Here is a 7473-nt window from a genome sequence, read left to right on the forward strand (position 1 = left end):
ATATATATATATATATATATAATATAAGCGCTCAAATAACAATAAGTTATTTGAGGGCTCTTGTGTTAACCAACACCTCTTCAGAAGTATCGGGAGTAATGATAATTTTGAATCCACGTTGGGTACTTGGACCCTCGAACACCCGACCACCGGCATGGTAGACCTAGACGCTCTATCACCTGAGCCACTAGGGGTAGCCTTAAAGGAGAAGGATGCCAAAGCAACTAACTGATGGCCCACTGAATCTTGCCACTGGCTGATCTAAGGGAAGAAAATGTATATATATATATATATATATATATATATATATGTGTATATCACGAAAATAAACACGTGATTAAGAATGTGACAATGTCAGACCACGGAGGAAAATGAAACACGAATTTCCTTAAGTACTTTCGTATATTAAATACATCTTCAGAAGGAATCCATTCCTTCATTCCATTCATTCCTTCTGAAGATGTATTTAATATACGAAAGTACTTAAGGAAATTCCTGTTTCATTTTCCTCCGTGGTCTGACATTGTCATATATATATATATATATATATATATATATATATATATATATATATATATATATATATATATATATATATATATATATATATATATATATATATATTAGTATATTTTGGTAGCAGTCTTTCCTGTAGACATATATTATTAAATATGACCGAAAAAGTAAGATTAATAATTCTAACACGAATTTTCTCAATCTTTCGTACATTACGCTTCACTGTTGGAGGTAAATCAAAAATCACTTCTCCAAAATTCATTTTTATTTCTAGTCTGACGCGACACGGGCGCGTTTCGTAAAACTTATTACATTTTCAAAGACTTCACAAATACACAACTGATTAGAACTTGCGTTTCCCTGATTTTATATCTACATTTGAGTGAGGTGGGAAGGGTGATGTGGCATTACATTTGAGTGAGGTGGGAAGGATGATGTGGCATTAACACAAGACAGAACAGGGGATATTAATAGGGTATTAAAAGTATCAACACAAGACAGAACAGAAAACAATGGGTATTGAATAGAAGTGTTTGTAGAAAGCCTATTGGTCCATATTTCTTGATGCTTCTATATTGGAGCGGAGTCTTGAGGTGGGTAGAATATAGTTGTGCAATAATTGGCTGTTGATTGCTGGTTTTGACTTTTTGATGTGTAGTGCCTCGCAAACGTCAAGCCGCCTGCTATCGCTGTATCTATCGATGATTTCTGTGTTGTTTACTAGGATTTCTCTGGCGATGGTTTGGTTATGGGAAGAGATTATATGTTCCTTAATGGAGCCCTGTTGCTTATGCATCGTTAAACGCCTAGAAAGAGATGTTGTTGTCTTGCCTATATACTGGGTTTTTTGGAGCTTACAGTCCCCAAGTGGGCATTTGAAGGCATAGACGACGTTAGTCTCTTTTAAAGCGTTCTGTTTTGTGTCTGGAGAGTTTCTCATGAGTAGGCTGGCCGTTTTTCTGGTTTTATAGTAAATCGTCAGTTGTATCCTCTGATTTTTGTCTGTAGGGATAACGTTTCTATTAACAATATCTTTCAGGACCCTTTCCTCTGTTTTATGAGCTGTGGAAAAGAAGTTCCTGTAAAATAGTCTAATAGGGGGTATAGGTGTTGTGTTAGTTGTCTCTTCAGAGGTTGCATGGCTTTTCACTTTCCTTCTTATGATGTCTTCGATGAAACCATTGGAGAAGCCGTTATTGACTAGAACCTGCCTTACCCTACAGAGTTCTTCGTCGACTTGCTTCCATTCTGAGCTGTGGCTGAGAGCACGGTCGACGTATGCGTTAACAACACTCCTCTTGTACCTGTCGGGGCAGTCGCTGTTGGCATTTAGGCACATTCCTATGTTTGTTAACCTAACATTCATTCCTAACAAACATAGGAATGTGCCTAAATGCCAACAGCGACTGCCCTGACAGGTACAAGAGGAGTGTTGTTAACGCATACGTCGACCGTGCTCTCAGCCACAGCTCAGAATGGAAGCAAGTCGACGAAGAACTCTGTAGGGTAAGGCAGGTTCTAGTCAATAACGGCTTCTCCAATGGTTTCATCGAAGACATCATAAGAAGGAAAGTGAAAAGCCATGCAACCTCTGAAGAGACAACTAACACAACACCTATACCCCCTATTAGACTATTTTACAGGAACTTCTTTTCCACAGCTCATAAAACAGAGGAAAGGGTCCTGAAAGATATTGTTAATAGAAACGTTATCCCTACAGACAAAAATCAGAGGATACAACTGACGATTTACTATAAAACCAGAAAAACGGCCAGCCTACTCATGAGAAACTCTCCAGACACAAAACAGAACGCTTTAAAAGAGACTAACGTCGTCTATGCCTTCAAATGCCCACTTGGGGACTGTAAGCTCCAAAAAACCCAGTATATAGGCAAGACAACAACATCTCTTTCTAGGCGTTTAACGATGCATAAGCAACAGGGCTCCATTAAGGAACATATAATCTCTTCCCATAACCAAACCATCGCCAGAGAAATCCTAGTAAACAACACAGAAATCATCGATAGATACAGCGATAGCAGGCGGCTTGACGTTTGCGAGGCACTACACATCAAAAAGTCAAAACCAGCAATCAACAGCCAATTATTGCACAACTATATTCTACCCACCTCAAGACTCCGCTCCAATATAGAAGCATCAAGAAATATGGACCAATAGGCTTTCTACAAACACTTCTATTCAATACCCATTGTTTTCTGTTCTGTCTTGTGTTGATACTTTTAATACCCTATTAATATCCCCTGTTCTGTCTTGTGTTAATGCCACATCATCCTTCCCACCTCACTCAAATGTAATGCCACATCACCCTTCCCACCTCACTCAAATGTAGATATAAAATCAGGGAAACGCAAGTTCTAATCAGTTGTGTATTTGTGAAGTCTTTGAAAATGTAATAAGTTTTACGAAACGCGCCCGTGTCGCGTCAGACTAGAAATAAAAATGAATTTTGGAGAAGTGATTTTTGATTTACCTCCAACAGTGAAGCGTAATGTACGAAAGATTGAGAAAATTCGTGTTAGAATTATTAATCTTACTTTTTCGGTCATATTTAATAATATATATATATATATATATATATATATATATATATATATATATATATATATATATATATATATATATATATATATATATATATATATATATATATATATATATATATGATGGTTAGCAGTGTAAATGTGTGGCCACGTCTGTGGTCCTATAAACTGCTTACCACACGACAGTGAATGTAACATTTCATTCACCTTGGGCTGGTATAGTGACCTTGGGGATCCTTCCTTCTTCATGGCTGGCCCAGTGGCGCAGGTGATAGTGTCTGTCTCCCATGCCGAAGGTCGGGTGTTCGAGCCACCTAGTGCCCAAGGTGAATGAAATGTTACATCTACAGTAGTGAGGTAAGCAGTTTATAGGACTCAGGGCGTGGATCACTTAATTCTTCTGATACTTATCTTTTATTATTATTATTATTATTAATAATATCTACCACAGACGTGGCCACACATTTACAAAGCTAACCAGCATATATATACATTTTCTTCTGTCCTCCATGGACAGGGTGAGAGGTCTGTTAAACATATAGTTCAGGGATTTGTTGAACAAGCAAGCACAGGGATGGCCAGATCACAGCACAACACCGTACACCACAGCCCAGTAGATCACACCGCAGCAAAACAACGCTAAATTAACAAAACCAAAAAGACAGAGGGGATGAAATAGACCAAAAAAAAATCAACGATTAAAAAAAGTTCCTTGCTGTCGTTGATGTATACAAGCGGTTCACGCCACAGTGAACCTAATCACCTGGAGATTGTTATTAGACAAAGGTTCACTGAAGGCCCCCCCCACCCATACCATTTACACTTGTGGCCGGATATAACGTTATCCTTAAGTATCTGGCTCCTTACCCTCATGGTTTGTGGCGTCTCTCTCTCTCTCTTTCTCTCTCTCTCTCTCTCTCTCTCTCTCTCTCTCTCTCTCTCTCTCTCTCTCTCTCTCTCTCTCTCTCTCTCTCTCTCTCACTCTCTCTGTCTCTGTCTCTCTCTCTCTCTCTCTCTCTCTCTCTCTCTCTCTCTCTCTCTCTCTCTCTCTCTCTCTCTCTCTCTCTCTCTCTCACTCTCTCTGTCTCTGTCTCTGTCTCTTTCTCTCTCTCTCTTTCTCTCTCTGTCTCTCTCTCTCTGTCTGTCTGTCTCTCTCTCTCTCTCTCTCTCTCTCTCTCTCTCTCTCTCTCTCTCTCTCTCTCTCTCTCTCTTTCTCTCTCTGTCTCTCTCTCTCTGTCTGTCTGTCTCTCTCTCTCTCTCTCTCTCTCTCTCTCTCTCTCTCTCTCTCTCTCTCTCTCTCTCTCTCTCTCTCTCTCTCTCTCTCTCTCTGTCTCTCTGTCTCTCTGTCTCTCTGTCTCTCTCTGTCTCTCTCTCTCTCTCTCTCTCTCTCTCTCTCTCTCTCTCTCTCTCTCTCTCTCTCTCTCTCTCTCTCTCTCTCTCTCTCTCTCTGTCTCTCTGTCTCTCTCTCTCTCTCTCTCTCTCTCTCTCTCTCTCTCTCTCTCTCTCTCTCTCTCTCTCTCTGGGACCATTCATCTGCCGGTCCCAGCATCAACCCTTCTTCTCCTCTCCCCCAATATCTCTATCATTCCCCCTTTCCCAGCATCACCATCCATCTCCCCTTCACAACATCACCATCCTTCTCTACCCTTCCTTCTCCATTAACCTGAAGGAGAACCGAACCCGGATCTCCTGGGGCCCACGGATTACAGAGATGGAATCTGGGAGGGAATAAAAAAAGAGTTAACAATATTGCTAACTGGAACGTGGGATTGATTTCGGTAATTGATTCTGTTTTGCCTGGTTCAGGTTTGGTAGTTGTAAAATACCGAAAGTTGGTAGGGAAATGGTCGCTATGGTCGATGCCTTCGTGGGTTTTTGATTGAGATTTTCGGCTCTTGTGCAGTTGAAATCCCCATGCGGTGTTTAAACAAGTACCCGAGAGAGAGAGAGAGAGAGAGAGAGAGAGAGAGAGAGAGAGAGAGAGAGAGAGAGAGAGAGAGAGAGAGAGAGAGAGAGAGAGAGAGAGAGAGAGAGAAAGTGTGTGTGTGTGTGTGTGTGTGTGTGTGTGTGTGTGTGTGTGTGTGTGTGTGTGTGTGTGTGTGTGTGTGTGTGTGTGTGTGTGCGATTGTTGCCCCTAACAAGATCCACCCACATGCACCAATTAACAATCCCCCACCTGCTCAAGCAACAATCACATACCTCGTCATCCTCCAAACAACGGGCCGGACCAAACCATTACAGTGATTTACATAGTTAAGATGAAAAAACAAATCCTTAATGGCTTCTTATTAAGTGATAAATCACGGTAATGACAGAGTAAGAATGTTAATTAACCTTCTTGTTTGACCTGCCTTTCCCACCATACGTCTTGAGGAGACAAACTGCCTCTCCTAGTCATTCACGTTGGTTGTTTGTCACGAAACTATTAATTTATTGTCTTAAAGGTGCATTGCTCTATGCAGGGGGGGGGGATGAACGTGCTTCGTTGTTATCTTTGAGTTGGTGATCAAGTTCTGAATTATTATCGTACTTGTTTTAATGATTTTGTTCTCTCTTTTTGTCTTTATCACATTCTCGCGTTTTCTCCCCTTTCGTGTCCTCCCGTTTCCTCTACTTCTGTTCCAAATGATTCTTCCCTTTCCCCTCCTCTGTTACGTTGGCTTTCCCCTTCACCAGTCGTCTCCTCTTTCTTTCTTATCTCGTGTTTCTGTTTTTCGTAATCTATTTACTCGTCACATTTAGGTAAGAACACACGCACACACATTCATTCAAACGTACACTCATAGTTACTCACACATTAAAACACACACACACACACACACACACACACACACACACACACACACACACACACACACACGGGAAGATAGATTGGAAGAACAGAGACCCGCATGGAGGACCAGAAACATGGAGAGCTAAGCTGCTGGACGTGGCAACAAGAAACTTTCTAAGCCAGCATACCAAAGAGCCAACAAGAATGAGAGGAGAAGATGAACCAGCAATGCTTGATTTCATATTTACCCTAAATGAATGGGATATAAGGGAAGTTAAGATGGAAGCGCCCTTGGGAATGAGTGACCACAGTGTATTGAACTTTGAGTACCTGGTAGAGCTAGGACTTATCTCCCCCCAAAAAGAACTAGGAATCAAAAGGCTGGCATACCGAAAGGGGAATTATGAACAGATGAGAAGTTTCCTAAGTGAAATACCTTGGGACACAGACCTCAGAGACAAGTCTGTACAGGGTATGATGGACTATGTTACCCAAAAGTGTCAGGAGGCAGTAAACAGGTTCATCCCGGCCCAAAGGGAAAAATCCGAGAAGCAACAGAAGAATCCATGGTATAATAGGGCATGTATGGAAGCGAAGAAACTGAACAAAAAGGCGTGGAGGAACTTCCGGAATAACAGAACACCAGAAAGCAGGGAGAGATACCAGAGAACCAGGAATGAGTACGTCAGGGTGAGAAGAGAAGCAGAGAAAAATTTTGAAAATGATATAGCAAACAAAGCCAAGACCGAACCAAAGCTACTCCACAGTCACATCAGAAGGAAAACAACAGTGAAAGAACAGGTATTGAAACTTAGAACAGGCGAGGACAGGTATACAGAGAATGACAGAGAGGTGTGTGAGGAACTCAACAAGAGGTTCCAGGAGGTCTTCACAATAGAACAGGGTGAGGTCACTGTGCTAGGAGAAAGGGAGGTAAACCAGGCGGCCTTGGAGGAGTTCGAAATTACGAGAGAGGAGGTCAAGAGACACCTGCTGGATCTGGATGTTAGAAAGGCGGTTGGTCCAGATGGGATCTCACCATGGGTACTGAAAGAGTGTGCAGAGGCACTTTGCTTGCCACTCTCCATATTGTATAGTAAATCACTAGAGACGGGAGACCTACCAGAAATATGGAAGACGGCGAATGTGGTCCCAATATACAAAAAGGGCGACAGACAAGAGGCACTGAACTACAGGCCAGTGTCCTTGACTTGTATACCATGCAAGGTGATGGAGAAGATCGTGAGAAAAAACCTGGTAACACATCTGGAGAGAAGGGACTTCGTGACAAATCGCCAACATGGATTCAGGGAGGGTAAATCTTGCCTTACAGGCTTGATAGAATTCTACGATCAGGTGACACAGATTAAGCAAGAAAGAGAGGGCTGGGCGGACTGCATTTTCTTGGATTGTCGGAAAGCCTTTGACACAGTACCGCATAAGAGGCTGGTACATAAGCTGGAGAGACAGGCAGGTGTAGCTGGTAAGGTGCTCCAGTGGATAAGGGAGTATCTAAGCAATAGGAAGCAGAGAGTTACGGTGAGGGGTGAGACCTCCGATTGGCGTGAAGTCACCAGTGGAGTCCCACAGGGCTCTGTACTCGGTCCTATCTTGTTTCTGATA

Source organism: Procambarus clarkii, chromosome 47, assembly GCF_040958095.1.
Source record: "Procambarus clarkii isolate CNS0578487 chromosome 47, FALCON_Pclarkii_2.0, whole genome shotgun sequence".
Lineage (NCBI taxonomy): Eukaryota > Metazoa > Arthropoda > Malacostraca > Decapoda > Cambaridae > Procambarus > Procambarus clarkii.